This window comes from Ictalurus punctatus, chromosome 19 (genome assembly GCF_001660625.3).
Source record: "Ictalurus punctatus breed USDA103 chromosome 19, Coco_2.0, whole genome shotgun sequence".
NCBI lineage: Eukaryota > Metazoa > Chordata > Actinopteri > Siluriformes > Ictaluridae > Ictalurus > Ictalurus punctatus.
Genome location: NC_030434.2, coordinates 8,401,924 through 8,420,194, shown reverse-complemented (window position 1 = coordinate 8,420,194; position 18,271 = coordinate 8,401,924). Strand labels below are relative to the sequence as shown.

General features: G+C 44.2%; 1 protein-coding gene across 16 annotated transcripts in view; it reads right to left on the bottom strand.

The window, feature by feature from the left end:
• eps8a (epidermal growth factor receptor pathway substrate 8a) overlaps positions 1-18,271 on the bottom strand; it is a 72,635-nt gene that overhangs the window by 51,004 nt on the left and 3,360 nt on the right. For 9 of the 16 annotated variants that reach the window (XM_017493988.3, XM_047162306.2, XM_047162308.2 and 6 more), the window contains exon 1: positions 107-263. The exons of 2 other annotated variants lie outside the window; for them this stretch is intronic. The gene's annotated coding sequence lies outside the window, so the exon portion shown is untranslated. 5 more of the 16 variants (XM_047162310.2, XM_047162312.2, XM_047162304.2 and 2 more) reach the window with 4 other exon arrangements.

Here is an 18,271-nt window from a genome sequence, read left to right as displayed (position 1 = left end):
ATAGATAGACTTTCGTCATCATGAGAGGAGAAGAAAAATTACTCATGATCTTGAGAAAACAACTTTTGTTATTAATATTGAAAAGACAGCCATCCATTTTCCATACCTCTTGTCCAACACGGGGTTGCAGGGAGTCTGGAGCCTGTCCCGGGGACTCTGGGCACAAGGTAGGGGACACCCTGGATGGGGTGCCAACTCATCGCACACGCATTCACACACTACGGACAATCTGGAAATGCCAATCAGCGTACAACTGATAGTGACGGGTTAGGATGTTTACCTCGCGGCTCTGGGGTCGGGGGGTTCGAATCCTGCCCGGTGTGTGTGGAGCTTGCATGTTCTCCTCGTGCTTCGATAACACCCAAAAATAAATAACTAACTCACTCATGGCCTTTCTGGACTTTTGGACTACAAGCTTACTGTGTAACCTGAACAGTCAGGAGAAATCCTCTTTGCAAATCATTCATAATAATTCACACGGTTTTTCCTTTTATGGATAAAGTATATAAAGTAATGTCATTTTTTTTTTTTTTTATTACATATCACCTCAAATTCATGGTCTACCTACATTTAGTCCTTTGCGAGCTGATCCATTGCTCACGGACCCCGAAACGTCCGAGAGTACAGCGACTAGCACATCATTCTGCAGACCAAGCAGAAACCGTGGCATGATTTCAAATCCACGTCAGTAACCGGAGCTTCAACTCCAGGTCCACTTCTTCCTCTTTTCTAACGTTCGCCGATCTCTCGGAAAGATCTCCAACCTGTCCGAACCGTCATGATGGCCATCGTCCAGAGTCGGCAGCAGAACAAACACACGTCCCTAAGCAGCTCCTCATTCCCTGCCGAGGGAGCACTGAGGAGTCGGGTGCGGGAAACCGCTTCTTAAACACTCTCCTGCCGTCTTCGCCGTGGGATTCTAAAGAGTGCCGTGAAGCTTCGCCTCTGTTCTCCGTTCGTTTACAATCGGCTCACGGCGCGGGTAGAGACCGCCACGCCGAGAGCAAGCCTGTTATTCTGACGCATACCGCAAGTACGCAAATGTTGAGCGTATCCTCACTTCTGATTGGTCAGCATTAAAAAAAAAAAAAAAAAAAAAAAAAAAAAGGTTAGAACACTTTCGTAAGGTAAAGTTCTCCTGCTCTGCAAACTAGAGAAAAACCACGAGCAACCCATCAATCAACCAGAACAAGCGGGCATCTCTTCATGCCTGGCAAGTCAGTGTATTTGTATATTTGTTCAAACTCTCCAACTATACTTTTAAAATGTTCTGCAGTGTTTTCGTACACGTTATACTTGCGTGGTGTGGCCAGGTACAGTATACGGCAATGAAATGGAGCAAGAATAAACGAGGAGGCAGAAGAACCTAAAGGACTCAGGAACATCATCTTCCCTGCTGACTTGATTTACTAGATTAGTGCGGGTTTTACGGGTATGTTCGTTACACACTGTACTTGGGTCAATACAGCACTTGCAGAGTGTTATCCATCCATCTTCTATACCGCTTATCCTTCCTTCAGGGTCACGGGGAACCTGGAGCCAATCCCAGGGAGCATGGGACAAGGCGGGGTGCACCCTGGATAGCGTGCCAATCCATCACAGGGCACAATCACATACACACCCATTCATACACTACGGACAATTTAGACATGCCAATCGGCCTACCATGCATGTGTTTGGACTGGGGGAGGAAACCCGGAGGAAACCCCCCCCGCAGCACGGGGAGAACATGCAAACTCCGCACACACACAGGTGGGAATCGAACCCCCGACCCTGGAGGTGTGAGGCGAACGTGCTAACCTCACGCCTCCGTTTCGCCCTTGCAGAGTGTTAGCTAGCTACTACACATGACTGTTACGGTCATCTTGACTAGAACAAGTTAGAACGAATGCTTAGTAAGATACACTGCAGATCCATCAAACACTTGAACACTGAGAAATATTTTAAGACCAGGCAGGGCGAAAACGAATGACTCGCAGTACCGGACAAAGGACAGGAGGACACAGAACGAATCTTTGTGAGAATTGAGATACTTCTGAGGGATAAATCCGACCATCATATATTTTATAGATAATAAACCATATTAAAACCGTTGTTTTTAGATGCACATTTAGATTACTGTTGTTAAAAAAATCCTCGAGCACACATCCGGTTAAGTTCATGCGACCCTGGTACTCGCGTGTTCGAGTATTGGGACTGAACTTGGTCGTCTTAGTTACAGCTAATAACTTGCTACGTTATAACGTAAGCATTCCTGACCTTGTTAACGGGTAACTAAGCGAAAAGAAAAAGACAACACGACTAAACGCTAGCGATTGCAACTATTTAAACGTGTAAACGGCTTCCGGTAGGTTTTTTTTTTTTAAAAAAACGATGCAACTTGTAAACAACATGCATTACATATGTCTGGGCCACACCCCCTTCTCCTCCAGAGCCACAGGCGGTACTATTGTAAATCGGCGCTCGTTAGGGGGCACGATAATATGATGGCATACTACACACAATCCCACAAGCCTACCTCAGTGCCAGAGTATTTTTCAAAGTCGACAGGAATACTTCCAGTAATGATGTCTTGATGGTTGCACCGAGGGTTGAAGAGATCACAAGCTAACTACAAGCACAAGTCTGCATCCAACAATTGTATAGCTCTTATACGTAGACATCAAGCGGAACATAAACGGTGAAAGGTACAGAAGGAGGTACAGATCATGGCGTACTAGCAGTACTAGCGGAATCACTCGGACGTGTTTGGGGTAGGGTGCTCATTAACGCACGCGATGACTCACGCGGCGTTGCTTATTTCAAATGGATTAACCCAGATTAACAGGAGCGCAGGCTCGCCCGGGAGTACTTTTCGAGTCTAGAATAGTTACCGCTTACCTCGTAGTGCGTTAAAATGTTGCGACGGAGAACACTCGAGCACCAGGTCCCCTCGAGCTCGGGTTTAAACCGGTAAACTGAGACGGGACAAACACACTGTATCCTCGGGAGGAAAAGTATTTACTCAGCGCTAATATCTAACTACTTAACTCCAACTTCAGAGTTAATGTGAAGCGACCGGACTGTCGCATGACACACGGCTGGAAGGTTCACGCTCTACTCTATACTTGACTAATTCTTCATCATAAGCCACTCTCTGGGATTTAATAAGCTAACGTGACTCTTGCTTCGATAATCATGTATACAGGCTATGTATACATATGTATATGTATACAGGCTATGTCATATCGATAAAATCTTGAACACTGCCACGACAAACACTTCAGAGCCTACCTGAACAGGGGGTGGAGAGTCAGCAAGTCAAAACTTTTTAGTTTTATACACACACGTGGTTCACAGATCCCGCCTTCATGTTGCCGGTACATCAAGCCCGAGTGAGGAGGAGAACGAGCTCTGTTTGAACAGACTCTCGGCTGTACTTTGGTGATTAGGATTTGCATCGACTGTTGTTCTCGGAGCAGCGGCTTAATCCTCTAATTAACCTCTTACTGTACAGTCGGGAGAGGACCGAGCCTTATTGCGCTAGCGACAGACCGGACACCTGTTGAGTGCGAAGGCGCGTTTTATGAGCTCTAATTAAGAGCTAATGAGGTGTGGGAACGAGCTGAACAGGATGGGTTGAGTTCACACACCGAATACCTTTTTCTGGAACACCACTGCAGGGGTGGCTCGGTGGTTAAAGGCTCCTTACTGATCAGAAGGTCAGGAGTTCAAGCCCCAGAACTGCCAAGCTACCGATGTTGGGGCCTTGGACAAGGCCATTAACCCTCAACTGCTCAGCTGTATAAGGGCGTCTGCCAAAAATGCCATACATATAAATGAATGAATGCCAAGTTACATTCGAATGCCACCTTAGACTCCATTTCAGTTCTGTTTATATGGTGTAGCTGGGCGGGTTTTCCGTTAATCGTAGGGTCGGCGGTTCGATTCCCGGCCCACGTGACTCCACAAGCCGAAGTGTCCTTGGGCAAGACACCGAACCACGAGTTGCTCCCGATAGCAAGTTAGCGCCGTGCACGGCAGCTCTGCTACCATTGGTGTGTGTGAATGGGCGAATGAGACACCCTGTAATGCGCTTTGGAACCGCTGAAGTTTTAAAAAGCGCTATATAAGTGCAGACCATGTACCATTTATAGCTCTTAACAACAGACAATGTCACAAAGCAGCTTTATAGAAATCCGGATGTAGATGCCTAATGAGCGAGCCAGAGGCGACAGCGGTGAGGAAAATCTCCTTGATCCGACATGAGGAAGAAACCTTGAGAGGAACCAACTCAAAAGGAAAAAAAAAAACCAACAAAACAAAACATTCTCCTCTGTATGACACCGGATAGCGTGATTATGGGCCATTACACTTCCGAAACCGTACACTACGAAGGCAAAAACAGTGCCGAGTGCATTGAAAGAGTCTTCGTCAGGGTCTAAAGTTATCCGCTGGAGAATGGATGAGAATTAAACTATTTTCAGTAAAGTGCAATCTTTAGGATATACAAGTGAGGCCGACTTCCGCCATCTTTAAAGTATCCGTGTCGGTCCATCCCCGGCGATCTTTAGGTTAGCCGTGTCGGTCCATCCCCAGCAGCAGCCAGTGATTCTCCAAAGCAAAGAGTGGAGCATCAGGACGGACCGGGCAGGTCCGGAGGGGGAAGGAGTTAGGGTCAGGAAGCGATATCCCGTTAAGATTACGGTTAGCGAACAGCTGCACTGAGAATTTCGGTTCAGGGGTTCAGTCCCTGGAACAGCTTCTGGTATAAACCCGTCTCTCCGGGATTTCTCCGTCGCAGAGATGAACGCAAATATCAAGCGAACGCCACAATATTCGGAGGAGCTTGCGAGTTTTAAAAACGATAGCAGACTGTGTGCAGATTTGGGCCGAGACGCGTCGCGCGACGTCGTCAGAACGCGCGTTCAGCCGTCTTATATTCGCGCGCATCGGACATGGAGTACAACTAAGAGGGCTCATTTCCCAACAAACATCACGGTGAAAGACCGTGACAACGATTTGTTAACAAATCGGTTTTCCGCAAAAAAACAAACAAACAAACAAACAAACAAAAAGCACCAAACACGCCGCAAATCTTTTTGGCTGCAACGATCACAAAAAATACTCCTGTATGGACTGCTCAACATGTGCTGAGCACAGTGCTTCACAATTACTCTGACCAGACGTTTATAAAAAAAAAAACAAAAAAAAAAAAAAAAAACATTTAATTTAAAAAGACTAACGTTAATCAGTTATAACATTAATCCACAGATTCACAGGGAAAGAAACCATCCACTGTCCCCAATGTAGAAAGGAAGTCACGACTGTTTACATCAAATCCACACACAAAAGTATTCCAAGATACATTTCCCTGTGCGATACTCGCATTGAAGCCGGACGTGTTTTTCAGCTTTGGTGTGGTTTCATTTAGAGGCTCGATTAAAACGACGACGGGTCTGAGCTGGTCCAAACCCGGTTCTAAACTCTAGCGAGGCTCGATTTGGACCCTGAACAGGCCAGACTGTATGAAGTGAAGCCAGTGTGCAGTGCATTTCGGGCTGCGGGAACACCATTCATTTATTTATTTATTTATTTATTTATTTGTAGATGTGAGGAGCAAGCTGAGCCAAAGGACAGAGATGTAGTACTGCAGAAATGTGAGGATGAATGCTCTGGATATTTATACTGACCAAATAAATAAATAAATAAATAAATAAATAAATAAGAGAGAGAGAAACAGTGGATGCATACACAACCAGTTAAACTAGTTATTTACATAAATATTAAGTATTTATAACTTACTGAGTTCTCCGTGCTTGGGTGGTTTGTTAGCTTATTTTTTCTTTCTTTGCTACATTTCTAACCGATGAATGAAAACGGTTTACACAACTTCCATTTTCAGCTGTACACGCCGACCTTTCTTTTCTTCTTCTTCTTCGCTTTTTTAGTTCATTCGCTTATGTGGAACCGACCGGACCGAAGCGCAAACAAACAAACAAACAAACCAACAAAAAAACAGCCATTTTCCTCTGATAACCGATCAACGGGTGTGAACGCACCCTAAAACAAAGCAGATCTGAATTTATTTATTTTTTATTTTTTTAAAAAGCACGTGACCACCGTCTAACTCCAATAAAATTCAACTGAATCTATACACGCGCAGACAAACTGAAATCCAGCTGCACACGCTAGCATACGACATAAACAAACAGGCTAGAAAACCATCATGAAATATTCATCGTGACCTGAACGGCAGCCACATGCTATATTTCAGCCGTGCGTTCCTGACGCTGCGCGGGGGGGGTTGGGGTGGTTTCGAGGGAAATGAGCTCCCGTTATAAAAACTATCACCGATATCAAATTCATCATCGATTTCACCATTTCCTGGAGATCATAAACGGCACGCAGGAATGCACGACTACACCCGGTTTCCACGTCCTCTGAAGATGCAGCCTTTAGGAGTTAAGACGACCAAAATAAAGGTCATCTCTTGAAAAGGAAGAAACTGGAGCGAACTTAGAGCAGCACTGAGATTTAAGGAGTTCACTTCCTGTAACAGCTCCTGCGTATGAGCTATTATTATTACGTCTAAAGCGTACGTTTTTAATGAACACGCAATCCCCTCCACGAGAAATAAAACACGTGCGTGCTGTGCCTCGACGTATACGCCGCTCGATTATCGTGTAGTACGGTAGAGTACGACGCACACGGCTTCTTAGAAAGATATGACGATTCAAATCGAACTTTATTGGGAACATTAACACGCAACATATATTCCATGCAAGCAGAGCGGATAAACACGCTGGAACGACTTTAAGACTAGCGTCGATACGCGACATGCCATGAGGCGTGCCGGGGGAGCAGTGAGACACCGAGCACGAATTTCTTCTGCTGAGAACTGATAAGCAGGTGTGATTTCTTAGTAACAGGGTCATAAAAGAATCGGATTTACGTCAGCGGGTTGGCAGAAACGGAGTAATCGGACACCCGGCTGAAAGTCTGGAAAGTCTGGATCACGCACAGTAGGACGTGTTTACAGTAACAACAGCACGGAAAGACGCAGCGGCGTGTCCGCGCCAGACGGTAAAGAAAGCGCGCTAATCATACTTCTAGTCTTCTGGAAATGTTTCAGACTACGTGAAGCCGATTTTACAGACTTTCCTGGGAAAAGCTGTTTATTTATTTATTTTGCTTTAATTGCACTTTTATATTACGTTCACGGGTAAGTGTAGAGGTGTGTGCAGGACTCCGCCCACTCCTGAAGGAACTGAGACATGCCCCGCCTACTCTCGCAGGGGATTTTGGTTCGTACCCAGCGTTTCACTCGAACGGTGCTAATAAAACACACAAAAATACCCATGTCCTGAACAAATGCTCGTTCTAACTACGGAAAAGACGACTAGTCAACCACTTGTTTGAATTAGTGGTCGATTAGAAGAGATGAATACATCAGTCCGTAACGTTTTTTTTTGTTTGTTTTTTTTTAAGATTGTCGCAGACAAAAATTCTCGATTTTTGCTGTATCTTTTTTCAAAATTTGAGATGCAACTTGTGGAGTTCCATTAATTGGCGCTTGATTTGCACACGGTGATGTTGGTGAACGAGACCTTCTAGCTGTACTCATGCTCGGTGCGCGTGAATCGAAGACGGCTTGGACTGAACGCGCGTTCCGATGGCGACGCGCGACGTGTCTTGGACCGGATCAGCGGGAAATACGCTTTCATTTTGAACGACCGCGAGCTCCTCCGAATATCGTGGAGTTTGCTCGATTTCGCTCTAGCTTCTGTGATAAATCGCAAAATCCTGGAGGGATTGAATAGTTATACAGTTCTACCTATTATACATATATATAGGTTAACAGTTAGCCTATTTCATTTTGCTTTCAGAGTCCGATGAGTCCTCATAAAAACCAATGAGAGACATAGAGATGTCCTTTTCTATTTATTATTTACAACTTGTGCTCTACATGTGCATCCTTGCACTCTGCACATTCACTCGGACATTGCGTCATGTTTATTTGCGGATTTCTGCACAACCGGCAGCATCTGTTCAACTTTATAATAAGTTGAGGAACTGAATTAGGCTTAAAAGGCCAACAAGACCCAGGCGGAAACGACGCGCGACACACATGGTGTAAATATAAAGGGGGTTTACTGTGGATGAAGGGAAGTGGGATCTGGTTGAGGAAAACGTCTGACTGACAGCACTATGCTGGAAAGTTCAGTCCACAGTATTACTGAGGGTACGGACGACACGCGCTCCCCCCTTAGAGGGAAGGGCCGAGTGTGAAACATAACCACCGCCATGCTGAAACGACGTCGGCAGGGTCGCGCTGTTCAGGACCATGCCCATGGATGGAAACCTGCTGGCACAAAGGCAAACAAAACACAGGACGTGAGGCTTTAAGAAAAACAACAAGGAAACGACCAGAAGAATTTTAATTCTACTCAATTTGATTCAATCAGGGGTCAGGGGTCGGGGGTTCTGGTGGGGGGGGTGGCATGGGGTTGTTTTGTTTTAGGTACAGTCTCCGGACCGGCCGAAGGGGAAGCTGATTTTTAAAATAGAGGCTGAAACGAGCACGAGACATGTGAAGTGAGTCACTATACTGAAGGCATGACTCGATGTTGGGCTGGGTGAATAAACAAAACACACACTTGCACACACTCGTGTTGCCATGTAGCTGAAAATCAAACGGGAAGCCTCCCTGCTCCGATCGTGATATTCTTAACGCTGGACGATGACGGCAAGCGAGTGAATTTAGTGTTTATTTATCCAAGGAGGGAACCGGTTACCGTCCGGATTAGTCCCTTCGGGACGACGACAATTAATAAAGCGGCCATATTTCACCTCGTCTTGGATTCGTAGAGTGACGTATGAGAAACGAGCCCCGGGAGAGTCGAATAGAAACGTAACAGGGTCCAAAGTCCAAAGCCTAATATAAACTTTCACTCGGTACACAAACACAAAGCTATTTTCAGTTCCGTTTTGAACAGAACCACATCTCAACACCCGGTTCACACCACAGAGGGCTTTTTCTTCAGACTGCCAAGACAACACATACATAGCTCGCTCCAAAAAATTCTAAGCGAATGTATTTTTTTTTTTTACTTTGAGAAAATGACAAGTTTTCAAATATTATATATATATATATATATATATATATATATATATATATATATATATATATATATATATATATATACATACATACATATACATACATACACACACATACATACATACATACATACATACATACATACACACACACACACACATACATTATATATATATATATATATATATATATATATATATATATATATATATATATATATATATATATATATATATATATATATATATATATATATATATATATATATATACACACATACATACACACACACACATATACATACATAGAAAATAATAATAATAAAACTTACCAAAAGTAGGCTTGGACTTTTGGACCCTACGGGCCAAAAATAACCCGCAGCCTCCAGTGTATTAAGCCTGTCTCGGATAATGTGCTTTTTTTTTTTTTAACGTCCTTTGTATTATAAGGTTCCGTGGGAAAATGTTTACGTCCAGGACAAAGAGAAACGCGGCGAGAGGGAATCTGATTAGTGAGAATAAAGCCTGATTGTCGTGAGGAAGGACGGAGAAAGTCACAGGCTCACTATAGCATCCGAGGATATCTGCCAGTATAATCATACTGGACGAGACATACATTTGCAAATACGAAATAAAAATACAGCAATGTATTCTGATGAAAACTTTCGGAGTGTTTATATGCGTGACTCGCCTGTCGTCTTAACTGACGCCGATGCGCACTTACCCGTTGATCTTTAAATGAATTACTATTACACCCAGACTAGCGTGTTTTACCTCATATGTGTGTCCATAACACAAGTTACAGTCGACTTTGCCGTTAAGGAAACGACTAGAACTACCGCGTGATGTTTGTCGACCGGTGTATACGGTTGTGCCCAAAAGTTTGCATACCCCTTGGGGAATCTGCTAAATCTTAATACTGTTAAAAAAATAAATAAAAAAATAAGAGGGATCATAACAATCCCATACAAGGGGTATACAAACTTTTGGGCACAACTCTAACTTTAGATTTAGATTCGTTACAGGTCACGATTTTTAAAACTGCCAGCTAGGCAAACCCTTTGCAGTCAGTATCACAGTTAGAAACAGGCAACAAATTGGATAAAGTGAGTAGGATGTTCAGCTTATAACCAGGAATTACGAATGATACAAGTCCGACGCGGGCTGCGTGAGGCTGTATGATAAACGGTGCAGCGGAACCGCATCCGACGTCGCGCCGATCCAATCGAGTTAGCGATTGGCACGGTTATGAAAACATGCTGGAGGACCCTACTCGAAGAGGATAACTGGGTAGTCTGAGCTTCACTGACGCGACTGATGCTTTTGTTTATTGTGTTAACTTGAAAGAGATAGAGTACCGTCCCGTTTCATTTGCACAAGTTAACCGCGTCGTGCGACTCGCCCGAAGACGTGAAGAAAGTCACAGCAAGCAAGAAAGTATCCGGTCTGTAGGAACATCTAGAACTTACACGCTACAAAATGGCAGATTATTTACATGACCCAGTCACGGAGGTGAGCGGATTGTGTCTTTGTGCTGGGTTATTTTAGATTACGCTAAACACAACAGAGACGCTGGGGTAGTATTAGAGCCCAGAATCCGACCAGCCAATCATGTGGCAGAAGTGCAATGCATGAAAGTATGCGCAAGAGCTTCAGTCACCAAAACTGACCGGTTGATGTTATTTTGAATCTTCATCTGTACAGTTTGGGTGAGTGTGTACCCATGATCGCCTCAGATCCCTGTTCTCGGCTGACGGGAGCGGAACCCGGTGTGGTCTTCTGCTCTTGTAGCTCATCCACCTCAAGATCGGATGTTTTGCGCATGCCGAGATGCTTTTCTGCTCACCGCGGTTGTAACGACTGATTACATGAGTTACCGTCGCCTTCCTGTCAACTTGAACCAATCTGGCCATCCCCCCTCATCGACAGGATGTTTTCTGCCTGCAGACCTGTCGCTCGCTGGATGTTTTTTGTTCTTCGTCCGATAAACTTTAACCAGCTAAATACAAAGCTGTGGCTAGTTTTAACAGTTAAAATAATGACACCCACAAGCTCACCGCTACCTGCGTGTCTACAACTAAGGGACGGCGATGGAGATATTCCGCAAAAGACTCCACGCTGATGAAAATGTGATTTTTAAGTTCTGTACTAAAATTCATTCGCGTACTCGTGTTGCTAAATCCCCAAACGTATATTTGATTGACTTTTACTGGGTTAAATGTAAGATTATCTTGCAAGTGCTCACAAAACTTTACTTGAACTTGATTGCATACTTCAAAAAACATGCCCCCCCCCCCATCCTGTTTTGCGTCAGCTTTAAGACCCAAGGCTACTGTATTACGGTAGGTTTGCAAAGATGGACGCCGCGTCCCGGTTCGCCTACTTACGCTACACGCTAAAAGCGTGTACTCTCTTTGTGAAGGAAGAGAGTACACATTTTTGAGCGTGGAGCAAAGGATACTATTGAGGACGGATGGGGGGAGGATTGAGACACGGCGGTAAAGTTTTAAAGTGTTTCAGGAAAGGTTTCTGTTAGGTTCTGCCAGTCCAGTCGTTATGGAAGTGCATGTGTTCGCTCGAGTGTTTCTTCTAGTTGGAACCGTTAAAGATCTTAGAGTCCATTAAGTAGTAATGATCATGTTTAGATGATGCGTACGTTTTAGTGTGTTGAGATTTAGATAGTTCGTTTACCTCGAGTTCGACCAAAAATCTACTTACTTATAAAACTTTTCTTTTGTTTACAGAAGGAAAGAAAGAAAAGGAGTTAAATTCACTTACTTTTTGGAATGAGGATTATCCTTGGTGCCATGTAAACCTTACTTCAAACGTGCTTAGTTAAACTTACTTCGATTGTAGGATTATTTCACCACAATGTTCTTGAGATGGAAAGAAATTTCACTCCAACTAGCAGCAGCAGCAAGACCTATCGTCTAACTAGGTCATCCTGACATGTTTATCCTGCCGGTTTCACTCCGATTCACATCTCTGGACCCCGGCATCAGACTCGTGATGCTGCGAGCGCGAGTCTCACCTTCTCACAGAGATAAAATGCCCGGTCCTCCCGTCGCCAGGTGGACGGACAGAGGACGACGCTCGACGGCGGAGAAAAGTCTTCGTCGGAACGTTTACTCGCGTAAATAATCACGTGTAGTCACGAAGAATCTCTACTGACTATAGTGAAGTATCGCCTTGTCTAATTACGTGCTGATTGCGTGGAGAAATAATGTGATCACATATATATTTAGAGTTGCGATATGTTTTAAGAATTGAATTATTCGAACATGCACGGTACAGCATGTTTTGTCTGACGGGTGTAATGGGCACATGGACGTGTACCCTGCTGAATGTAATGCAAAACAAAATAAAGAAAGCAACATCAATGAAAGATTGCATCAGTTCTGTCCTTTCTAAGCTTACGCGTTCATTTTTGACTGTGCGGCAAGCTGATCGTAAGGATTCTTTTCAACGACGACGACGACGAGGACAAAAAAAAAAAGGTTCGAACGTAAATGGAAGACGAACGCAGTAAGATTATACGGAGACCTCCATTAATATTGGCACGCTTGGTAAATATGAGCAGAGAAGGCTGTGAAAAATTCTCTCATGGATAGCGAACAAAACAGGATTATCCAAAAAAATATCTTTGTAAAATATAGGTGTGTAGTCAATATTTTGCCAAGATGACAGCTCTGAGTCTTCTCCTATAACGCTGATGAGGTTGGAGAATACATGGCGAGGGATCTGAGAGCGTTCCTCCGTACAGAATCTCTCCAGATCCTTCACATTTCGAGGTCCACGCTGGTGGAGTCTCCTCTTCAGTTCTCCCCACAGGTTTTCTATGGGGTTCAGGTCAGGGGACTGGGATGGTCAGGGCAGGACCTTGATTTTGTGGTCAGTAAACCATTTTTGTGTTGATTTTGATGATGTTTTGGATCATTGTCCTGCTGGAAGATCCAACCACGGCCCATTTGAAGCTTTCTGGCAGAGACAGTCAGGTTTTCATTTAATATCTGTTGATATTTGATAGAGTCCATGATGCCATGTATCCTAACAAAATGTCCAGGTCCTCTGGCAGAAAAACAGCCCAAAACATTAAAGATCCTCCTCCATGTTTAACCGTGGACATGAGGTACTTTTCCATACGGCTACCTCTCTGTGTACCAAAACCACCTCTGTGTTTATTACCAAAAAGCTCTATTTCGGTTTCACCTGACCGTAGACCCCGATCCCATTTGAAGTTCCAGTAGTGTCGGCAAACTGAACACGCTCGAGTTTGTTTATGGACGAGAGTAGAGGCTTCCGAACAGCTTGTAGTGATGTAGGAGACTACAGATTGTAGTTTTAGAGATTTTCTGACCCCAAGACGCGACTAAATTCTTCTTCTAAAGAAATCCTTGGCTGGGACATAATGCACTTTTTAATGATGATGTCATGATACCACGTTTTCTTCACTGAAACCATGCATATGAGCTGATATCGGTAACCATTTCTTTTTCTTCGAAAACTACTACGCTTTTATAAAGACTTCGAAAGTCTTAACTCGGTGAGAAAACCCTTCATTAGAATTTCCTTGCTCGCTACATCACTCTGTGCTGTTCGCATTTGGCAGTGATCCAAACGGGAAGCGGCACGGCAAAAGGCTTGTGCTCTTTCGCAAACACCTATGGAGAGGCAGCAGCGATGCTATGAATAGAGAACAATAAAGGACGTTACATGAAGGCGGAGATAAGGATGACGGAAACCCTCTGAATGGGACGGCATCTGGCCAGACCGATTCTCTGCGGAGTCACTGTTGCGATTTATACAGCGTGGAATCGGAGGCGGCTGCGGAGATAGCGGGTAAACAATGCCTGCAGTGAAACGGCCAAAGCAAGGCGGGATGAAATCTAATACAGGCCTCGGTTTTTAATCTTGGTTTGCAGTCATCTGATAGATCGGGTGGGTTTGAAGCAGGTAAACAAACGGCCAATGAAATGACACGGCACGCCATTCTGTACGCTTGTGCTTGTGGACAGGGCTTGGCGAAGTAAAAGAACCCCCCCCCCCCCCCCCCGATATAGACATTGTACATCTTTAGAGGTTATGAAAGTGTATTATTGCCACTTGATTCACCCATGAAAGCAAACTGCAATTTTCACAACATCTGAGGTTTAATGCACTGCATAGGGTGAGAGACCACAGTTAGCAAAGCTTACCACCGAAATCTGATCAGATCTACCTTAAAAGCTGCGACAGTAAATACTGTTCATTCCTTACATGTAAAAACAGCCTGGGAGATACGTAGAACATGATTAAAAATACAAACAACGACGATGGGCTTACTCGTGGCCAATTCCACCGCTTCACACACGTAATCCTAACCCTTAATAGATATTTATTTATTTATAAATACGCCCATTCGTGGCTGTGCACAATACACGTCATGGGATCGGCTCTAACGCTCGGCGGCGACGTTTTCTTTCGTGTTGCTCCGGATACCGCGCGTGGACGTCTCACCGTGACAAACAAGGAAACGGTCTGACGTCACCGTCCTTATTTACCGTAGAGCAGGCTGAATCCCTAAACGGCTTTCGACTCTGTACTAATCACGGCAGGATATCAGGACTTCCACGACGACTCCTAGCGCACTACATGGCCGATAAGGAAGCCATAAAGTTGATATGATCTGCATTTACGGTTTATTTCCAGTACGGTTCTCAGAGTTTTTAACAATTCGGTGCCATTGTTAGGTGGAAAACAGTCGACCAATACACCGGGTCAAAATACATATCAGTCTCTGAGAGGATGATTATCACTAGGGTTGGTACGGTGTTTAAGATCAGTCATGGTGTTGCTGACCTCACCGCCGACTAAATGTCCTCTTATAAAGACGACGTGATAAAGATCACTTCCACAAGAATACCTGTTGGTAACGAGCACAAGTATAACCGATAGTCATGTTGAGATCATGTGACCGCATGATCACGAGCAACCTGCACAGCCCTTATAATCAAAGTCAAAACTATCAGTTTGGTTTAACATGGATATAGCAGGCATGGGATTTTTTACTGTGAAGAGAGATCAAACGTTCACTGATGCTCAAGAAGGCAACACGCTACATTAAGAGCCGGGGGGGGGGTGTAAACTTTTGAACTGTGTAAATTGTACATCGTCTTCTGGGAAACGTGTAAATATCTTCTTATGTAGGTTTCTGAAGGGTAGTACTAAATGAATAGATATCATCTTTAAAACAAAATAATTATTTACACAGATCATCCTGTTCAAAAGTTTACACCCCCCTGGCTCTTAATGTATCGTGTTGCCTTCTTGATCATCAGTGAATGTTTGCAGCTTTTGTAACAGTCGTGTACGAGTCCCTCGGTCGCCCTCGGCGTGAAAAGACGGATCTCAACGTCATATGGACGCTGTTAGAAAGGACTCAAATATGCAGAAGAATGTGAGACGCATCTGTACAGTCGGTAACTGTGCACTACTTACCTGGTGAGTGTACCTAATAAGAGTATTCGTTTATATTTTACAAACGTTTGTGTTTGCAGCTCTAGATTATTTTAATCCTATTTCAATAACCCCATTCAGCATTTCATTAGTTTCGCCGCTGCTGTAATACTGATGCTTCCCTGCTTGTGATTTAGTTTTGTTTTTTGTTTTTTTAAAACGCAATCATCGGTTGGATTAAAGGAAGACGGGAAAACGAGCGTTTCCAACGCTTCGGGTCTAAGAAGAACAGGGGGGGGGCGTGATGACGTGAGTAATATTACCAGCTCAACAGTCAGGAACAGCTTCAGAGGAACCACGCGGCATAACTGCTCTGAACGTGCCGTTTCCGTTGCTAGCGTGTCGCGCACGTGCACGTGCACGTGAAGGGAAGGCGGGCGGTCTGCATTTCGGACGACGTCGCGCCGGCCGAGGAAGTCGTCAGAACGTTAGATGAAATTAGCTTTCGGTTCGAACACTTACATTTTTTTTTTGGTAAATAAATACCGCGCAGGGAAACTAAACGTGTAAACTACGGCCGGGCGACGGGACGGAAAATACATCGCATCGCGATACCCGAGGACGTTTCTACGACACAGCGTGCACGTCGCGGTGTATAATCCAGCTAACGGTCTGTCTGCAGAACAGTAGACTGAACTAAACCTTACACTGAATTTGATGATACTTTAACGCCTACAAAAGACAAAGAAGATTAAGTCGAAAAAACAAACAAACAAACAAACAAACAAACAAACAAACATCATCAAATCAACAGCATCCATTCGGTACTATTTTAATTTATAATTATTCAAAATGTAAAAAATAATAATAACAATAAAAATACACGACCATACCAACGATATCTCAGCAAAGTGTATCTTGTAAGAATTCATCACGATATCGACACTATATTGATATATCGCCCAGCTCTACAGAAATCTCGAGTAAAGCGTCAGCACAACCGCTCCTCCAGTCTTAATCGCGTTCTCCTTATCGCCACCATCGACATCATTTGGAAACTCGTCGGCACGTTTTAGGTCAAAACCGTCAACCCCCCCCCCCCCCCCCTTCGGCATGTTTAACGTATACTTATCTAAAAGCTAGCCGAGTTCAATTTATTCAACTCGGAAGAACGTGACACATTCTCCGTTTACCTTGACGGGACGCGAGGGAGACGGAGGAAGTGGGCGGAGCTTCCGGGTGGCGTCAGGTCATCTCGAAGAGTTCAGAAGCCTTGCTCGAAAGATCGTATCTCGATCGGCTCGCCTCCCGTTTTATCCTGAACGGTAGGAGGTGACGCTGTGGTTTTTTCTGAGTGATAACGTCTGCGAATATAACGGAATCTGAGGAGACGTCACTGGATATCGAAATCGTTAAATCGCTCGATCCGACTGCGGTTCAGCGGACAGCTTTGGCCTCCACGACTGTTTGTTTGGAGCCACGAGTAACGCTCTCTCCCCTGCACCATCTGCTCTGTGGGTAAAGCACGGATTAGAGCTGCTGTTCCTCAGATAAACACACACGCGGCGCTCGGTCCCTCGCGTAATTGACCCAGCGCTCTCGTGTACCAACGCTTAATTGATTGTTGCAATAAAAAAAAAATAAAAAAATGAAACATTGTCCTATGAGGCAGCTTTTAATTCTCTGACCTGACAGCTCATTGTCAGGTCAAGACAGTCCTAGGGGTTATTTCCCACAGGTTTAAGAGATCCTAAAGGATTAAGAGATTTTCCCTAATCGGTTTTAATAATTACAAGATGGAGGCTGTTTATTGTTTGTGTTGTGCCACTTGTCCAAAATAAATAAATAAATAAATAAATAAATAAATAAAGACCCTGGTGCTTAAATGTCCAGAACCGCTGAGAACAGAGCGGCAAATCCGATACTAATCGATTTTAAAACACGGTTGAGAGGTTCTGAAACCAAAAAGTTGGTCCATTATACACATGCAGCATGGAGTATTGTGATCGCAAAACAATCGAGACACGTCTTCTGAAGAAAATTTTTAAAAAAGAAGTAAATAATTAAATAGAGAGTGCGGTGTGTATGACTGGATGTTTCAGTTTCCGTTCATCATCGGTGTTAATACACGCGGGTAAAGCTCATTGGATTCGAATACCTATTTCAAACCGGATTCGTACGTTGCCCGTCGAAAGTATTGGAACGGCAAGGCCGATCGTTTGTTTTTGCCGTAAGGCGGACATTCGGGTTCGAGGTTAAGAGACGAAGACGAGATCAGAAGTCCGGCTTTCGTTTCCTCGTGTTTACATCTAGACGTGTTCGACAACTTAGAACCTGCCACCTTTTGTGTTATGAGTGTACCGGTAGTGGCCTCGATAAATATTGGGAACGATCAAAAAATAAATAAATAAAAATACTGCTCCAGAACGTCAGGCCTTCGGCCAAACGGAGATTTCGCACGGAAACCGCGCTCCCTGATGAGACGTGCTCAGATGCAGCTGTGTTCTTGTGCTTTTGCTCCGAGACCCACGTGGGATTTGCGACTAGCTACCGAGCCGAGCTCAGTCTGCCTGTTTGTCTTCCGCGGACTCTACCGAGGATTCAGCTTCAAGAAGCTCAGCTCCAAAACACGACTTGTGCTGTTGCATGGCTTTTTAGACTAAAGTAGACGGAAAATCTTCGTTTTATGGTGGATGACTGATATTAAGGTAACAGAAACATGCACTTGGTCAGG